We start from the raw sequence: 20,210 nt of genomic DNA, 5'->3' as shown, positions 1-20,210 counted from the left end.
TCAGGACATTAAAATAATAACAGATCAATTAGGGCTCATTCTAAGATGCAAAATGGTTCAATAAATAGTAAATCCATAAATCTAACCATACTAATAGGTCAAAGTAAAAAACCATAAAGGGGCAGCTGGGGTTTGGGATGGGGTAGGAGAGCCACATGACAGACTGTCAAAAGGAAGTTATTATATAATGCTCACCAGATGCCTTGTAACATGCAAATTTTTTGTTGCTGCACAGTATTTCTTCATTTATACATGCTATTTTTTACCATACTTAATCCAAAAACAAATTAAGATGCCCCCAAAGGAAACTAGTAACAGTGAAAAATGTCCTACCATAAATTATTCAGGAGAAAGAAAAACAAGTTCCAAAAGAAATATATGTGTAATATACCACGTCTTAAAGAATATAAACCACAATTTAAACAATGGTCATCTTCTGCACACTTATCAATATCTGGTATTTTTTCTTGTTTATTTGACTGTCCTCCAACCACTAGATAAGTTTCATGAATACAGGGGCCTTGTTCTTTTCAATGCTGTACTGCCAGTGCTCAGAACAGTGCCTGTTATACAGTAGGGTTTCAATAAATTTTACTTAACAAATTAATCAATTAGTTTTCCAGATCATTTTATTTCTAATTAAAGCCCCTCAGTACCCTCTCACTGCCTTCAGAACACAAAACACACCCTTCTGGCAATGGACAAGTAAAATTTGGTCCCTGCCAATTTCCCACACCTCATCTTGCTCTACTTTCTCCTGACTGTTGAGTGCCAGCTACATGGATCTTTCTTTTTACAGCTTTTTCCTCTTTTAAGGCCTTTTGCATGCTGTTATTTCTGATCAGATTTCTTTTTTTTTTCTCCCCATTCCTCCCATGGTTGAGCTCCTTCTCTTCCTTAGTGACATCTATTTAAGTCATCCACTCAGATAAACCTCCGATCACCCCGCTGAAAGTAGGTGTTTTCTTTAAAGCATTAGAACATGGAATAAATTTACTTTTTGGAAGGTTGGGAGAGGTCTATTTTACCCACCAGAATGTAAGGTTTATAGAGGCAGGCATTGTCTTGTTCACCAAAGTCCCCAGTGTCCAACAGAGCTCCTAGCACCACAGTAGATAATCAAACATTCTGTGAAGTTATCTTTGGGTTGGACAAGTACAGGTAGTTTTTGTTTACTTTTTACAGCTTTATATATTATCTGAAATTTTAAATAAACATAATCTGGGTGAAATAAAGCTATTTCTACTTTGGAAAAAAGATCTCCTATAGTCCTAAGTAGCAGCCAGTTACAGCTGTGGTTTTGTGGGGTTTTTCCCCCCCAGAAATGAGGTTGTCAAGGTTGGTCTTGAACTCCTGAAGTTACAGTTTTTTGTTTTTGTTTTTTTTTAAATGAAGAAAATGTAGGGAAAACCAATAGCATTTCTCAGAAGTCAAAACAGAGACCCAGAAAACAAAGTGACCCTATTAAAACCCAGAAAACACAATTTGAGAAATGTACGATTTTCACAGAAACTTAAACATTCATTAAAAAACTTTTTGGCCACGTACAAGATTAAATCAAGATAATAACGCAGTAATAACCTGCAAATACTTGAAGCGCAAAGTCCATGTGCAATCCCTCTTCCACATTTCAAGAGACGACCTTAGTAAGGTTGACACAGGCACACACACAAACTAGCACCACCTCTCTGGTGGTTCTGCAAGGGCTCCGCTACTACCACCCACAACCTAATCACAATCAGGAGCGAAGCAAGCCTTCAGGTACCATACAAAAGTGTCTTTCATCACCTGGGCTCTGCTGCGGGGCCTCACTGACCGTGCCAAAGCTTCTCTCCCCACACCCTCACCAGAAGGTAAAACGCTCCTAGACAGAATCAGCCCCTTTTCTCGGGTCTCCTTCGCACTCAGTGCTGCAGTAAGAGCCACTTCCGTGGGTGAGCCCGCCCCAAGCAGAGCGGGGGTCAGAGCTTCCCACAACAGCATGGGGGAGACCTGGGCCCCTCCCCGACTCACCTCATGGTGTGTGGGGGAGGGGGCTGTGTCTCTGCTCTGCCGGCAGCCCCTCCGGCCCCCTCCCGCCAGCCAAGGCCAGTGCGCCAGGGCGGGGAACTCGGCGCAGGTCGTGCAGAGCGTGTAGGGCGCGGGGCCCGCAGCGCCTTTTGAAAGTCAACAAGGGTGACGCCAGCTCCGCGAGCGGAGCCCAGGGTCATGGCCCTGACTCGGCGCCCACGGACCCCACAGAACGAGGGGATCCCTGCAAACCCCGCTGAGCCCGCACAGCCAACAGGGATGGGAGATCCCCGCACACTCCGTAGACCCAACGGAGCTTGCAGGGGGTGGGAACTCCACACATCAGGGAACCCTACAAAACCCGCAGGATCCCGGGGCCCGCAGACCTGGGCAGACCTGGGTGGGCTCAGTCGTCAGAACGTAGCACAGGACAGCAAGCCAACTCCCCCCGAGTTCTTGGACGTCACACAGTAACCCCACTAGGAGGATGATCTTAGTGTTATTTTACAAAACTCACTCCAAGCTCCAATTTCCTTAAGTGTCCTGCCCGCAAGCCCCCAGTAAGGATATCTATCAATCTCAGGTCTAATCTAAAATCCACGTTCTTTTCACTACAGTGATCTCAAGTTATTATAACTCTTCGTCCCACCGTCATTTATGCAGCCTCACCGGCTACAGTTTGATGCAGCTTTTTAAATTTACTATGTAGATAATTAAAAAAAAGTATACATGTAACAAAATTAAAAGTCATACTGAATATGGCTTTTTTTTTTTTTTTTTTTTTTTTTGAGACAGAGTGCAGTGGCAGAATCTTGGCTTACTGCAATCTCTGCCTGCTGGGTTCAAGCGATTCCCCTGCCTCAGCCTCCTGAGGAGCTGGGATTACAGGCATGGGCCACCACGCCTAGCTAATTTTTGTATTTTTAGTAGAGAAGGCATTTCACCATGTTAACCTGGCTGGTTTCAAACTCCTGACCTCAACTGATCTGCCCGCCTCTGCCTCCCATATGGCTTTTTAATACTTCACATATCTGCAGGAAAGCTGATACCAATGCCTGGGGCAGGGATGAGGTCCTTTCCCAATAAGCCATGCAGCCTAACAAAATTCACCAAAAATTAAATCAAATGGAGGTGCAGGGGGAAGATGAAGTATTTGGCCTGACCCCAGGACATCTTTACTCATTATGTTTTAACTAAGCAGCCTAATACCCACATGCATTTCCCAGAAGAAAGCCTAATTAGTAGATATTATTAATCATTACCATTAGTGTGTTATGTAGTATATAGGATAATTTGAACTTATAAAGCAAGTTAAATTTATAAAGAATTATGTAGATTAACAGCTATTCAAAATACAAAATTCACTAAGGTATTTAGTATATCCAGTAGAAGAGAAATTACCTTTTCTAAAAACTTTTTTTTGGGATTACACCCCATGAGTAAAGGGTATTACGCCTATGTACTATGACTTTTTCATTTAGCTGTGACTTATTTTTTTGATTTAATATTCAATTTTTAAGATTGTTTTAACATTCTCAAAATCCAGTTTACTTTACCATAAAAAGTATTTTTGGTAATCAAGCTGATGCTCATAAACACCAAAATTTTTTTCCTGCTACATTATGTAAAAACAACAACAAATTCTTTAGAGACCATACTTTCTATATTCAAGATCATATAATGTTTTTTTTTGTTTTTTTTTTTTGTTTTTTTTTTGAGACAGAGTCTCACTCTGTCGTCAGGCTATAGTGCAGTGGCGCGACCTCAGCTCATTGCAATCTCTGCCTCCCAGGTTCAAGCAATTCCCTTGCCTCAGCCTCCCGAGAAGCTGGGACTACAGGCATGTACCACCATGCCAGGCTAATTTTTTGTATTTCAGTAGTGACGGGGTTTTACCATATTGGCCAGGATGGTCTCGATCTCCTGACCTCGTGATCCATCCACCTCAGCCTCCCAAAGTGCTGGGATTACAGGCGTGAGCCACCACACCCAACCTCAAGATCATATAATTTTCATTAGAATTATTTCAAAGCTTATATGGTGACTTTTTAAGACATCTATATACAGTAATGACCATTGTTCTGGCTCCTCATGAACTGGGTTTATGAGTTTGTGCTTTAGCATTAAACCGTCTTTCACCTGTATAAAATGGTTGCATCATATTCATTAATATACTTATTATAATGATACATACTGCTAAGTAGTTTTGTCCCTCTTACAAGAAAATCCTGAGAATAAATTTCTCTCAGAAACAATTATATTTCAAGACCCACTTTTGGGTACTCTTGATTATTAAATATGACAAAAGAGAAAGTGACATCTGATTAATGCCAGAACAAAGATAATTATATATGGCCACGACCTCTACATGTAGCCCACACAAAATGTCCTGGGCACCGATAAATAGGGGATATGCACAAGGGTGAAATAGGTGCCTCAACTGGACAAACCTCAGGCATTGGGGTCTTGAATATTCTTTCTCCTAATGAGGGAGCAGGTGTACATGAAAGGTTCTAACCAGGGTCTCTTTCACCATGCCAAGGAGGGTAGTGAATCTTTATACAAAATATTAGCAAGGGATTTAGTTCTCCAATTAAATGTAATTAAAATCTTACTAGGAGAAAACAGTACACTCCAGATATATTTCTTATGATAATAACAGTAATTTTAAAAAGCAAATTTAAAAAGCCAACTAAGTCAATCAATAAAAGCAAAAGCTATCTGAAGAGTAATAATAGGTAATCTTTTAGCAAATATAAACAAGAAAAAAGGAAAAAATTAAATATTGAAAACAAAGATGATATAACCACAAATACAAGGAAGATATTTCTAAAATTATAAATCACCATGTATAATTTATATCAATAAATCCGAAAACCACAAAAATATAATTTACCAACATTGGTCTAAATGGAAGAAACATTTAAATAAACCAGTAATGACGAAGAAAATGAAAAGAGTAGTCAAAAACTCTACCCCCTCTTCCAAAAGACCAGTTCCAGAGATTCACTGTTTTACTTTTAACTTATCAAAAATCCACAATTATCAAAAATTACCAAAAATCCACAAGTTTGGCAATGTATGTCTGTTGGGGAAGCTGTGGGAAACAAAGTGAAAGAAGAGTAAAAGACCAGAAGAGAATATTTACTATGTAGATAATAAAAAAATGTATTTATACATCAAGATAAATAAAACATAGATGGAAATTCACATTTAATAAATTATGAATAAACACATTTAAAAACACCTCCAATTTACAGATTTATGACAATCTCAAGCAAGATATATACATGTTTGTTTTTTTGAGATGGGTCTTGCTCTGTCGCCCAGGCTGGAGTGCAGTGGTGTGATCTCTGCTCACTGCAACCTCTGCCTCCCTGGTTCAAGCAATTCTTCTGCCTCAGTCTCCCGAGTAGCTAGGACTACAGGCGCACACCCCCATGCCCAGATAATTTTTGTATTTTTACTAGAGACAGAGTTTCACCATATTGGCCAGGCTGGTCTCGACCTCTTGACCTTGTGATCCGCCTGCCTCGGCCTCCCAAAGTTCTGGGATTACAGGCGTGAGCCACGGTGCCTGGCCGATACATACATGTTAACAGCAAAACAGCAAAAAGCTAAAGACCAAAACAAACAACAAAAGAACCCCCAAGGCAGTCAGAACAAAATGAATTGATAAGACAGATAGGTGACTTTTCAAGAGCAATAATGAAAGCCAAAAGACAGAAGAATAAGAGCTTCATCATGCTGAAAGAAAACAATTGCCAACTTTTGTATTCAGCAAAAACATCGTTCAAGAATGGCTGCAAAATAAAGACATTTTCAGGTGAACAAAAACTGAGTGTTCATCATCAATAGATCTTCAATAAAAGCCATTCCAAAGGTTGTACTTTTTAAAGGAGACAGGGTCTTGCTCTGTCACCCAGGATGGAGTGCAGTGGCACGATCATGGCTCACTGCAGTATCAACCTCCTGGGCTCAAGCAATCCTCCCACCTCAGCCTCCCAAGTAGCTGGGACCACAGGTGTGTGCTACCATGCTCAGCTAATTTTTTTTGTTTTTTGTTTTTTTTTTTGTAAAGATGGGGTCCCATCATGTTGCCCAGGCTGGTCTCAAACCTGGCTCAAGCAATCCTCCCAGCTCGACTTCCCAAAGTGCTAGGATCACAGGCATGAGCCCACACACCCAACCAATTTTCTGAAATTATATAATGAAATGTGTCATCATGTGAAAGAGCTGCATAATTCAGTGAACCAGTATTTTCCAAGTGACCCATGTATAGGTAAAAGAGCCCTTGAAAGTGCAAGGCAGGCCACTGGATTTTAATGTTAGAGCATGAGAAGTTCATTCATATGATTTCCAATTCTACACTGCAGCTAATGTTTAACAAATTGTTAGGGGCTGGATGTTATAGTCCCAGTGCTTTGGGAGGCTGAGGCAGGACTGCTACAGGCCAGCAGTTCAAGACTAGCTTGGGCAACATAGCAAGACTCTGTCTCTACAAAAAAAAAAAAAAAAAAAAAAAAAATTAAAAATTAGCTGGGCCTGGTAGTGTGTGCCTGTAGTCCTAGTTACTCAGGAGGCTGAGGCAGGATTGTCGGAACCCAGGAATTGGAGGCTGTAGTGAGCTACGATCTCATCACTGCACTCTAGCCTGGACAACAGAGCAAGACACTGTCCTAAAAAACAAAACAGAAACAAAAACACAAAACTGTTAGGTTTTGGTAAGTATCAAAAAAGAACATAATCATCTGAAAAGATTAAAATATTTGTCTCTTTTCTAACTACTCAGCTGAATGAGGCTGGATTTTCTTCATGTACTTCAACTAAAATAATACATGGCAACACAATGAATACAAAAGCAGATGAGACTCTAGTCATTAAAGGCGACATTCAGCATATTTGCAAAAATGTACAAAAATTCCATTCTTATCACTAATTTTGGGGGGATAAAATATGTTAAGATGTAATGGGTTATTATATTTAAAGGTATCAATAAATAAACATACATTTCAAGTTGATCAGTTTTAATATCTAATATGGTAATTATCAATTGATATAATCCAATAAACAAAAGATCTTTGGGATCTTCAGTGGTTTTCTGAGACGGAGTCTCACTATGTCAAGCAGTAGAGTGGCACGGCCTTGGCTCACTGCAACCTGTCTCCCAGGTTCAAGTGATTTTCTTGTCTCAGCCTCCCGAGTAGCTGGGACTACTGGCACCTGCCACCACCATGTCCAGCTAATTTTTGTATTTTTAGTAGAGATGGTGTTTCACCATGTTGGCCTGGCTGGTCTCTAACTCCTGACCTCAAGTGATCCGCCTCCCTTGGCCTCCCAAAGTGCTGGGACCACACGCGTGAGCCACTGTGCCTGGCCCCCTCAATGGTTCTTAAAAGTGTAAAGGGGTCCTGGGAATAAAGTTTCTAAATTGCTAAACTATAGGCACGTGCTTTAACATGAGTGAATCTCAGAAACACAATGCTTAACAAAAGTAACTCATAGAATACAGAATATGACTTTATTTAACTAAAGTTCAAAAACAGGTAACAGTAAACAATGATAGTTAAGGATACCCATATAGGTGATAAAACTGTTTTAAAAGGCAAGGGAATAATTAACACAAAATTAATAATGGCAATCGTAATGGGGGGCAGGGAACGCATTCCTCCTGGGGTAGAAACACACAAAAGGTTTCTAAAGTTCCTAAAGCTTTTAAATTAGGCTTTTATTAATTTTTGTTATGAAAGATGCCATTAACATGTACTGACAAAAAAGCATATTTATTACAGATACACTTTGTCAGTACATATTAATGGCATATTTCACAATAAAAATTTTTAAAGAAGAAAAAGGGAGATGTATATATTCTCCTAGAAGGAAAAACTCAAATGAATGTCTCTTCAAATTATAAATTCAACACCATCACAAACAATATCCCAAGATTTTCTATAGGACTTAAAAAGACAGTTATAATTTCTTCTGGAAGAAAAAAATGCAAAAAAAAAAAAAAAACAACAAAAACCAAAAAACAAAACCCAAAGCTCTTTTTCAAAAGAAAGTACCAAAATATATTATAAAACTATGATAATTAAATTCTATGGCAACAGTTACATGGGCGAAAGAAAAGAGAGCTCAGACCCAATAAAAACATCAGCAAATGATATGACCTGGCTAAAAAGACTTAACTTTTGTATTCGCCAAGGAAGATAAAAATTAAAACAGAATGCTACTTTGAATTACTAGGTGGCTAAGATATTTTAAAAATACCATTATCATCCAGTGCTGGCTAGCATGGAATAAAAACACATCTTTTGAGCAAGTGAACACAAAAAGGTGCAATCATTTCAGGGCAATTTAGCAACATTATTATCCAGCACTCGCATAAAGAATCAATTCTACAGAAATATCATGACCACCTGAAGCACTGTCTATAACGGCAAGAGATAATCACTGCAGTATTGTCAGTTATAGGGATATCTTGAAAATAACTTGAATGTCTACCAATAGAAGATTCACTTGATAAATACATGCCATATCGATCTATTTTTACTAAATAGATATACTGTATTTAACAAACACCATGTCTCAGTCAAGTTCTTAGGCACTTCACCGATTTTAACCCATTTTAACAACTATGTTTGGACCACAGGAGATGCTTAAAACCTCCCTTTAAAGAAAATTAGTTACATTTGGGCAAATGTTCTGTATACACAAAATTTCGAATATACCGTCTTTGTCTTCCTTAAAGTAACTGTGGACCTTCTGTCACCCTTTTTCTGGCCTGGCTTAGTTATTTATTGATGTACAGTACTGGACATACTGCATACAGCCAGCCATTCCTATAAGGCAGTTTTTCAACACAAGGGTATTCTTGCCCCATTAGGGGACACTGCTTTGTTATAAACCTCCTAGGCAGGATTACCGCCAGGCTCACCCCTAGTTTTATTCAGGGAACACTGTAGACTCTCGGATCGCGAAAGCTATTCCAATAATAGCACACACTTGTATGCCACATATTTAAGTTTTGGATCCACTTTCATAAACTTTACTATTCTAATTTTACCTTACAGGGAGAATAAGCAAGAGTAAGCGATTAAGAGAAACTTGAGAATTCCCAAAGTAATCTTCCTCAAAATTTCAGAGTCATCAACCCAGTTCTCCCACGAAACGCTGCTTGGCGCCGCCTTCAGACAAACTTCTGGGTTGCTCGGACCAAGTTATCCTAACGCTCCTGCCCGGCTGGGGTTTGCTGCTAAAATGACCCTCCCTGCGGAGAGACCTGTTTTACCCTATAAAGAAAAAGTGGCGCATTGCCATGAAGAACCCGCAGGAAATGATTTCCCAGCCGGTGCAAACCCGAAGACGGAAACTTCAGCCAAGAACTTATCATCATCTCCCTGAGGACGACGCTGTCCCCTGACAGCCGACGCAAATGAAACGCCTCAAAAACGGGCAAGACGACAGGGTTACGACCTCTCTGCCGCCGACACCGAGCGCGGCCACAAGTTGTAGCGCAGGACAGAAGGTCGAGTCATCTCGAAGGCGCCGACCCCTCCCACCCCCTCACCTGGAGCGCCGCAAAAAATGAAGAGAACGCGCCGACCCTCGCAGCCAAGCCCCGGCAGCTGCCCGAGCGCTCAGCCTCGGAGACCGCCGTCCTCCTCGCAGGGTTCCCGGGCGCCCAGGCCGGGGAGGGACTTACCCGTGCTTGGCTTGGCCGCCGCCCCCGAGGACCTGAGATACCGGCTTGGCCTCCTTCCCATGCTTCTCCCGGCCGTGCTCTGCGTCCTCCCCGGCCCTCGCGACACCTGCGCACGTGGGAAGCACCAGTCGCCGGCTCCGCGCTCCCGCAGGGAGCCCCTTCAGGGGCACGCCGTCCGCCCCGGCCCCGGGGTCCTCGCCGCGGGCGCTGACAGGGACGCCACGCCTGTCCGCGCTCTGTCTCCCGTCAGGGTCTCAGGCGAGAGGCAACCCCGGGACGCCCGGCAGCCTGCGAGAACATGTCGACTTTCTCGCTGACCGGCGCTAGCCACCGGAAGTAAAACCTCGCGGCCAAAGGAAAAGAAAAGGGGAGAGGGGGCAAAAAAAGAAAGTGAAAACTGAAGTGAGGCGTCCCCCTCAGAGATGGGAACCAATCGCCTGGAAGAAACCAAGGCGCAGGCGCGGACCGAGGTCAGCGTCCACGCGGCGCTCGCGTCTCCCCTCTGCGCAGGCGTAAGGCCACAGCTCGTTCCTGATTGGGCCCCGATCCCTGCGAACGCGTGGCGTCTCGCGATGGCGACCCCTAACCGGATGCGGAAGATGCCCTTGGGAAGAGGCGGGAGAGGACCTCTGGGCTGACCTAGCGTGCTCTGGCAGTGGTCCACGTGGTCGCCTTCGGACGCCTTCGCCCTTGTCTGCGTTTCCCTCTGTTGCTGCTGCTGCTGCTGCAAGAGCAGTTGATTTGTCTGGCCCAAATGCAACATTTCCGAAATCTTGCCCTTGTTTTAATCCATATAGCGGGCGTGGCTGTTACCCCTAGGAAAGCACCTCTAGAAATTTATAACACATGCACGGAGAGCTACGGTAACCATAAATAAAGTGACCATCAATAAATTCAGGTTTATTATCCTTGCCCATGATAAATAGTCATGCAGACATTGCTTAACTGTAGGGACACCTTATGAGAGAGATGCCTCATTAGGCAATTTGGTCCTTGAGTGAACATCATAGAAACCTAGAAGCATAACCTACTACATACTTACACTATAAGCCATAGCTCATTACTCCTGGCTACAAACCCATGCTATATGTTATTGTACTGAATACTGTCGAAATTATAACACAATGGTAAGTATTTGTATAAGCATATCTAGACATAGAAAAAGTACAATAGAAATACAGTATAAAAGATAATGGTACACCTGTGTAAGGCATTCTCACGAATGGAGCTTGCAGTACTGGGAGTTGCTCTGGGTGAGTCTGTGAGTGAACAATGAGAATGTAAAGGTCTGGGACATCACTGTACACTCTTGTAGACTTCATAAACTCTGTATACCTAAGCTACACTGAATTTACTTTTTAAAAATCTTTCATAATTAACCTTAGCTTACTGTAACTTTTTAACTTTTTAAAACGTTTAAAAAACTTTTTCAGACTCTTTTGTAATAAGACTTAGCTTAAACACATTGTACAGCTGCACACAAATATTTTCTTTGTATCCTTAATCTGTAAGGTTTTTTTTCTATTTTTTTAGTTTTTAATTTACTTTTTAAACTTTTTTGTTAAAAACTAAGACACAAACACACATTAGCCTAGGCCTACACAGCATCTGGATCATCGATATCATTGTCTTCACCTCCATTTTGTCCCACTGGAGGGTCTTCAAGGGCAACTACGTGCATGGAGCTGTCATCTTTTATGATAACAATGCCTTCTTCTGGATACTTCTTGAAGAACCTGCCTGAGGTTGTTTTACAATGGACTTTTTTTTTTTAAACAGTACATTCTAAACGATAAAAGTATAGTAAATAAATAAGCCGGTAACATAGTCTGTGATCATGATCAAGTATTATGCACTGTACGTAACTGTGTATGCTATACTTTTTTTTTTTTTTTTTTGGAGACTCAGTCTCACTCCGTCACCCAGGCTGGAGTTTGGTGGCATGATCTCAGTTCACTGCAACCTCCACCTCCCAGGTTCAAGCGATTTTTCTGCCTCAGCCTCCCAAGTAGCTGGGATTATAGGCACCCACCACCACACCCAGCTAATTTTTGTATTTTTAGTAGAGACAAAGTTTTGACATGTTGACTAGGCTGGTCTTAATTCCTGACCTCAGGTGATCTGCCCACCTTGGCCTCCCAAAGTGCTGGGATTATAGTGTGAACCACTGTGCCTGGCCATGTGTGCTGTACTTTTATGTGACTGGCAGTGCAGCAGATTCATTTACACCAGCATCACCACAAACACATGAGTAATGTGTTGTTGTATGAAAATACGATGGCTACAACATCACTAGGCAATAGAACTTTTCAGCTCTATTATAATCATATAAGATAACTGTTGGATATGTGGTCTGTTGTTAACTGAAACATTAAGTGACTGTACCAATGAGAGAGATTAAGTGCTAATGAACATGTATCATGAGTCAAGCACTGTTCTGGTAATACCAAGAGATTCAGTCATTGTGTTTACTGTTTACCGTAACCAGGTGCTGTAATAGACACTGGTTTTACAATCATGAACAAGCTAGATAAGGACCCTGCCTATAATGGAATTTATTCCAGAGGTGAGTGACAAACACAGGGAAATCACCACCACAACAAAATAGAATTTCAGATAACAATACATGCCGTGAAAACTCACTGGAAATGCTAGTGGATGGGACTGGGGGCTGGAGGCCAAGGACAGAAACAGTAGAACTACAAGATCTTACTGAAATGGGCACATTTGAGGTAAAACCCTAAAGATCAAAACTGATAGAACCAAAGCCTGGAATACATGGAGGAAGAGCTTTCCAGGCAGAAGGAAAAGCAAGTGCAAAGGACTTGAAAAGTGAAATCAAACCTATTCAAGAACAGAAGAAGGCTGACTGTGGAAGTAGGGAGTGAAATATAACTATTTTAATAGTATACAAAACCAGAATGTACAACTCCATGATTTATCACAAGGCAAATATTCATGAAACCAACACCCCCATCAAGAAATAGAACATTGCCAGTACCCCACCCCTCTTCCTTAGCCTAAGCACTATTCTGACTTCCATGGTAATCTCTTCTTTGCTTTTAAAAGTAAGTTTGCCAACTAAATAGGCACCCTGAAACTTTATCATTTCGTTTGCTTGTGGTTTGAACTGTATATAAAGTGAATGATTTTGTGCCTGCTGTGAGACTCACTATGTTTTTGGGTGTACTTGTTCTTTCGTTTTCATTGCTGTATATGTAGGCGTGAATGTAACACATTTGCTTTACCCATTGTATTATTGATGGACATTTGGGCTGTGTCCAGTTCTTGGCTATTATAAATAATACTTTTGTGATCATTCTCATTTATATCTCTTGGTGTACATGGGCACTCATTTCTGTTGGATGAAAACCTAGGATTGGGATTTTGGAATGCTAGACATGATCATTTGGATTTTTGTTTCTGCAAATATTTATGCCCTTATTCCCCACAGTTGGCCAAGTTTCCTTCTCTACTTCATTGATGTTGGGCTTGGTCTAAGTGAGGTCTTTTGGCTGATAGAATATTAGCAGACATGATGCAGCAGGATTCTTAAGTGTGCTCATGCTATTTGAGTTGGCTCTTGTGCTCAGGTGATTCATATGGGGAGAAAATATCTCAGGTAGCCATTGTCTCCTCAGCCTGAGTCTCCAGAACAAACCTATGTGGAATAGATGTGACACCAACCCACAGTCCAACACACTTTGGATTAGCAGAGCCTTAGACATCCTGAAGATCAAGGAGTCTGAGAGTTAATGCTGTTATCACAAGCTAACCGACTTTGGGGTGATTTATTATAGGGCATTATGGTGGCAATAACAAGGGCATATGTTCAACTTTAGCAGATAATTTCAAACTTTTTGCAAGCTGGTTTTACTAAGTTATACAGTTCCACAAAGATAATTCTAGTTTGTCTACATCCTTGCCAACACTTTTGAATTGTAGCCACTCTGAAGGGTGTGTCATGGTTTGAATTTGCATAGTATCCAATGTTTTTCTTTTTCAAGTATGTTTTGGCTATTCTAAGTCTTTTTTTTTTCTTTTTTTTTTTTTTTTGAGACGGAATGTCACTCTTGTTGCCCAGCCTAGAGTGCAGTGATGCAAGCTTGGCTCACTACAACCTCCGCCCCCCCAACCCCCAACCCCCTATTCAAGCAATTCTCCTGCTTCAGCCTCCCTAGTAACTGGGATTACAGGCATCTGCCATCACGCCTGGCTAATTTTTAACATTTTTAGTAGAGATGGGGTTTCACCATTTTGGCCAGGCTGGTCTCAAACTCCTGACCTCAGGTGATCCATCCGCCTCTGCCTCCCAAAGTGCTGGGATTACAGGCATGAGCCACTGCACCCGGCCCGTCTATTCTAAGTCTTTTAAATTTCTGTATACATTTTAGAACCAGCTTATTTTCTACCACAAAAACAACCTGTTGGGATTTTGGCTGGGATTGTGTTGAATGTACATATCTATCTGAGGGAGAATTAACATCTTATTAATTGTCAAATTCTACTTATTCAGGTCTTTAAAGACTTCCTTCAGCAATATTTATAGTTTTCAGTGTACAGCTCTTGTACATATTTTGTCATATTTATCTCTTTGTTTTTGATGTTATTCTAAATAAAATTATTGCAATAATTTGTTGCTAGTATGTAGAAATAAAATTGATATTTCCATATTAACTTTATATCTTGTAGCTTGTTAAAATCACTTATTATATCCGGTAGCTATTTGTTTGCACATGTGTGCATTCTTTGTGCTTTTCTAGGACACTCTCTGCACATAAAAATAGTTTTACTTCATTGTTTCCAATTTGTATTTCTTTCCTCCTTATTGCATTGTTTAAGGCCATTAATGTAATGTTCAGTATAAGGAGTGAGATAAAATATCCTTCACTTAAAAAAATCCTTGTCTTGTCTCTCATCTTAGTGCAAAACCATTTAGTTTGTAACCATTAAGCATAATGTTAGCTTTGGTGTTTTGTACCCTTTTTTAGATTTATGAATTTCCCTTCTGTTCCTACTTTTTGAAAGTTTTTCTCATAAATGGGTGTTGAATTTGGTCAAATGCTTTTCTGCATCTATTGAGATGATTATATAGTTTTTCTTTTTTGATCTATTAATATGGTAAATTACATCAACTGATTTTTCAAATGTTAAATCAACAGTGAATTCCTGAGATAAACCCAATTTATTCTGGATTCATTATCCTTTTCATATATTACTGGATATGAATTGCTGATATTTTGTTAAGGATTTTGGCATTTGTATTCATAAGAGATATTGGTCTATGTTTTTGTTTTATTGTGAGGTCTTCAGTTTGGGTATGAAGGTAACTCTGGCCTCATCCAATGAGTTGGGAAGTTTTCTTTCCTCTCTTAATTTTCGAAATACTTTGATTTGAATTGCAGTATTTCTTTCATCAATGTTTAATAGAATTAATCAGTGAAACAATCAGGGCCTGTATTTTTTATAGCAAGGTTTTTAAGTGCAGCATGTTATTTCTTTAGTAGATATAGACCTATAAAGACCTAATATTTATTTCAGAGAAAGAGAGTTCTACCAATGCCACTGTCATACCAGTGATGGTGGGCATATTGAAAGTTGTGTCATCGTAAGAAGCACGATCAGAAGCTTGACACTATGTGTGTAGGGAAATATTACACAGAGTTGAGTCAATTTATTATCTAAACTCGAGTTGCCAATCAAGAATTATGAGGCATGCAAGAAAATGGGAAAGTATAACCCATACAATGAGCAACAAACAAGCAGCAGAAACTGCCCGGAAGAGTGACCAGATGTCAGATCTAACAGAAAGGATTCAAAGTAACCATTGTCCATGACTGTGTTCCCATCACTTAGTGTGACTCCGAGAATGGAAATCCATGTGCTGAATACACAGACTCCCTCCCTCTGGGCTTTCCATATCTGCAGAATGAGAAGGTTGGAGGGGAAAACTCCAATTCCTGACAATCCTACTCTTATTCTCTACTTTATACAATTTTAATAACTAACACATGGAAACAAAGTTCAAGAGAATGACAAGACTGCTTGACACAAAACAATATGGAGCTATCCTCTGTCTTGTCCTCTTCCTGATTCCTCCTTGGAGACAAGCACTTCCAATTCTTTTAGCTGTTTCTTCTGCTCTTTACTCACTTATTTTTTCCTGCCACTCTTGACTTCTTAATTTCGTTCTTCTTATTACTATATTAAATAGAGATGGGGGTCTCACTATGTTGCCCACGCTGGTCTCGAGCTACTGGGCTCAAGCAATCCTCCTGCCTCAGCCTCCCAAAGTGCTGGGATTACAGGCATGAGCTACTGTCTCGAGCTGACTTCTCAGTTTTAGATAAAATCTTCCTAAAATGGCTAACGAGGACTAGACTATTTCAGGCAACATCCTGCAAGTGTTCATTTGCTTTCCTTCATGCTTTCTATATAGTCATGTCATCATTTTTTGTGTGTGTTTACAGCTAAGCCATAAAAAACATTTGTACAAATTTTGTTTTTCTTGAAATTAGCAACTGCATCATTTTTATTCTCTGTATCTATCAAAAATATAACCCCAAGTTCTCCAACAACACACGCGCACACACACACACACACACACACACGTTATATTAGGAGTATGAGGGAGAGAAAATGTGTGTGTATAAAAGTGGGGGAAGAGTAAAAGGGGTTAAATCATCTGTAATAATAAGTAGGAAACCAAGAATGTCTCTGTTTTAAGAGTATCCCATTGCCCAATTTATAAAACTCAGCAATATGACAGGACTTCCTCCAAAAAATTCTGTAAGAAAAATATAAACAAAGTGTCATGTTTAGAAATTTTTTCAAAAAATAAGCGCTATGGAGGTGGAGAGAAGCGTGGGTTGAAATCTGCTGCCCTCAGGCTGTTCTCAGTCAGGGCCTGAGTGTGGTGGAGGATGAGTTTGGGCCATTCCTGCCCAGAGCAGGGCCTCTTTCTTTTTTTTTTTTTTTTTTTTTTTTTTTTTTTTTTTTTTTTTGAGACGGAGTCTCGCTCTGTCACCCAGGCTGGAGTGCAGTGGCCGGATCTCAGCTCACTGCAAGCTCCGCCTCCCGGGTTCACGCCATTCTCCGGCCTCAGCCTCCCAAGTAGCTGGGACTACAGGCGCCCGCCACCTCGCCCGGCTAGTTTTTTTGTATTTAATAGAGATGGGGTTTCACCGTGTTAGCCAGGATGGTCTCGATCTCCTGACCTCGTGATCCGCCCGTCTCGGCCTCCCAAAGTGCTGGGATTACAGGCTTGAGCCACCGCGCCCGGCCAGCAGGGCCTCTTTCATAGAGAACCTTCATTCTGAGGTGCACATCTCCCAGCTGAGACTTTTCTAGAGCTCCATGGTGGTCTGAGACTCCCCCTACCCAATTCTTCCTCCCCTTTTCCATGCACAAGTGTTAGGCCTGCACCACAATCTAAGACTCTCCCCACCTACTCTTGCTCCTTCCTGGTTTATTCTTTACATTCATTTCCCCCAATAAATCGCTTGTATGTCTGCTTTTCAGAGACCAGGGACTGATACAAGTAAATACTGAGAGTGGTCCAAGAAAAGAGAAGGCCAGCTGGGGTTTTGGAATTGGGTCACTCATGGTCCTGATCGCAAAAAGAGGCTCATTCTAAGAGGAATGTGAGGTACAGGACGGACCTTGGTGCCAAGTGGTGGCCTGAATGGTGACAATTTCACCAGAGTTAACCCAGGAGAAGTGACGACTATGCAGGTGTGAGCTCACAATAAGAGAGGTGGTCACAGAGCTGAGGTACTAGAGGCGGGTGGTCTCCAGGGGCAGGCAGGATCTAAGGTAATAGAGGCAGATGAGGTCTGATAGAAGCTGGAGGTCATAATTACTCTAATGACTGGCAAAGGTGGAGAGGCAGCCCATGAGGCCTGGCCCTTACAGAGTGGAGATAGGACATAGTATTCCAAAATAAATAGGCAGCTAATGAGGGTTCTACAAAATATCTGCAACTAGGAGAAGGCCAGGAAGGAGGAGAGGGAAGCTGGAGGTGGAGATGGAGCAGAAGTAGCCCCAATTCCTATCACTTCCACGGGGAGACATCCATTCCCAAACTTCAGGTTCTGCCAGGGTGGAGATCCTGGTCTGTCTCCAAAAAAGGTGTCTCACATGTGCCAGACAAAAAAAAGAAAAAATTAAATAAACAACCCTAGAAGATGTCCTCGTCTCAGGAGACTCAGTACATGCCCTTTAAATCCCAAGCTAAAGCTGCTGTGGGGGCACTTAGACTCCTGCATCCAGGCAGCAGCAGGCACGAAGAGCTGTGACTTTCTTGACAGTAGTGATTGCTGCCGATGGGCAGGAGGAGGTAGAGCTGTCTTTGCACACGGGAAGGAACATTTGCACAATCCAGGGTGCACTCGGGGGCCCCTTGGTACTCCCTTGTCCCATTGTAACTGTTGATGGACACAGACAGCAATTCCAGCCTTAGAAATGTATTATTATTATGAGTTCAAGCCCCTCAAGTGCCAAGGTTTGAGTCATGTTACAAGGTGAGCCACAAAGAAAGACTTATTGAGGTGGTAGCTGAGAGGGATAGGAAAATTTTAAATATGGTGGAGGAAGAAGAGGATGAATGCCCATTGAAGCCCTGAGACTAACTGCAGAAACAGATCCTATTTGTACCACTGACCTTCTTTTTCTAAGTGCCCCATTGAGAGGCTCTTGGGAATTATAGAGAAACTGCTCCCCTAAATAAGTACGGAGAGATAGATTTATCTGGTGGAAGGCAGACTGTGGTAGTGATGGAAGTGATCTTTCTAAAGAGAAGCTGCTCTGGGAGCACAGCTGACTCACAGATTCCAATTTCCACCCACTGGAGCCACTGTGCGTCTCACGCTTCCTCCAGGATGTTCCCAGACAGTGGCTGAGCACAGCGGGGATACGAGTGCTGGTCCAAGCCTGCCTGTACCCTCCAATGGGCAACCTTTGCTCAGGCACTCTCCGTCAGCCTGGCAAAGCTACGTTCAGACCTGAGCTGTGATCTGAGACTCCTTTTATCCAGACCTTCCTTATTGCTCTTCCTTCACAGAAACCAGGCCTTTATCTTCATCTGTGGGTTCTCCCACAATACCCCTGTACCTCCCCGTTTATTCTTCATGGAATTTTCCCTAATAAATCTATTGCACGTCTAGCCCATCTTGGTGTCTGCTTCTTGGAGTACCGAAACTGACACACTGCCCAATAAGCCTTTGGGGAGCACTCCTAACCCTCACTTATTTCATTGTCTGCTTCCCAGAGAACATAACAGCACTCTTGTAATCTTACTAAAAATGCAAATGCTGGGCCCCACACCTGAAGTTTGTTCCTTCCTTCCTTCCTTCCTTCCTTCCTTCCTTCCTTCCTTCCTTCTTTTTTTTCTTTTTGAGACAGAGTCTCACTCCGTTGCCCAGGCTGGAGTGCAGTGGCATGATCTTGGCTCACTGCAACCTCTGCCTCCCAGGTTCAAGCAATTCTCCTGCCTTAGCCTCCCAAGTAGCTGGGACTACAGGTACCCGTAATCACGCCTGGATAATTTTTGTATTTTTGGTAGAGACAGGGTTTCACTATGTTGGCCTGGCTGGTCTTCAACTCCTGACCTTAAGTGATTTGCCCGCCTCGGCCTCCCAAAGTGCTGGAATTACAGGTGTTAGTCACTGCACCTGGCCTTGAAGTTCTTTTTAACTAGGTAAGGGTGGGGGCCCAGGAACTGGTTTTTCTTATTGGTGTCTCAGGTACCTCTGTCGTAGTTAAAATTAGATGATAGATACTATTTAATTTTCAACATTAATTACTCTAACACTATCAAACTAATATAAGAGTACTGAAGCTAATCTTTATATTTAAAAGAAAACAAAGGAAGAAATTCCAGCTAAAAGGCACATGCTTACCCAAAGGGATCTATGGATTCAATGCAATCTGCGCCAAAATACTGATGACATTCTTAATAGAAATTGAATTAAAAATGCTAAAATTTATATGGAACCACAAAAGTTCACAAATAGCCAATACAATCTTGATCAAAAAGAACAAAGCTAAGGCCAGGCTGATGCCTGTAATCCCAGCACTGTGACAGGCCAAGGCAGGTGAATTGCTTGAGTCCAGGAGTTTGAGACCTGCCTGGGTGACATGGTGAAACCCCATCTCTACAAAAAATACAAAAATTAACCTGGCATGATGGTGCTTGCCTGTAGTCTCAGCTACTCAGGAGGCTGAGGTGGGAGGATTGATTGGGCATGGGAGGGTCTCTTAAGCCGGTGAGGCGGAGGTTGCAGTGAGCCAAGATCACATCACTGTACTCCAGCCTGGATGACAAGAGCTGGAGCACTTGCTCTTTGAGACAAGAGCAAGACCTTGTCTCAAAAAACAAAACAAAACAGGCCTGGTGCGGTGGCTCATGCCTGTAATCCCAGCACTTCGGGAGGCCAAGGCAGGTGGACCATGAGGTCAGGAGATCAAGACCATCCTGGCCAACATGGTGAAACCC

At 41.8% G+C, this 20,210-nt stretch overlaps 1 protein-coding gene and 1 long non-coding RNA gene across 5 annotated transcripts in view; one reads left to right on the top strand and one right to left on the bottom strand.

The window, feature by feature from the left end:
* The window catches only part of FAM208B (family with sequence similarity 208 member B), a 78,283-nt gene extending 68,231 nt beyond the window's left edge, over positions 1-10,052 (bottom strand). For 3 of the 4 annotated variants that reach the window (XM_025396223.1, XM_025396225.1, XM_025396224.1), the window contains exon 1: positions 9,716-10,052. The gene's annotated coding sequence lies outside the window, so the exon portion shown is untranslated. The remainder of the gene's footprint in view (positions 1-9,715) is intronic. The other variant, XM_025396222.1, reaches the window with a different exon arrangement.
* Positions 2,184-2,548, top strand: LOC112631303. Its single transcript, XR_003121103.1, has one exon. It is a non-coding gene; the product is annotated as an uncharacterized LOC112631303 (long non-coding RNA).
* Positions 10,053-20,210: the final 10,158 nt, after the last annotated feature.

Source organism: Theropithecus gelada, chromosome 9 (assembly GCF_003255815.1).
Source record: "Theropithecus gelada isolate Dixy chromosome 9, Tgel_1.0, whole genome shotgun sequence".
NCBI classification, from domain to species: domain Eukaryota; kingdom Metazoa; phylum Chordata; class Mammalia; order Primates; family Cercopithecidae; genus Theropithecus; species Theropithecus gelada.
This window is presented reverse-complemented; position numbering and strand designations above follow the sequence as displayed.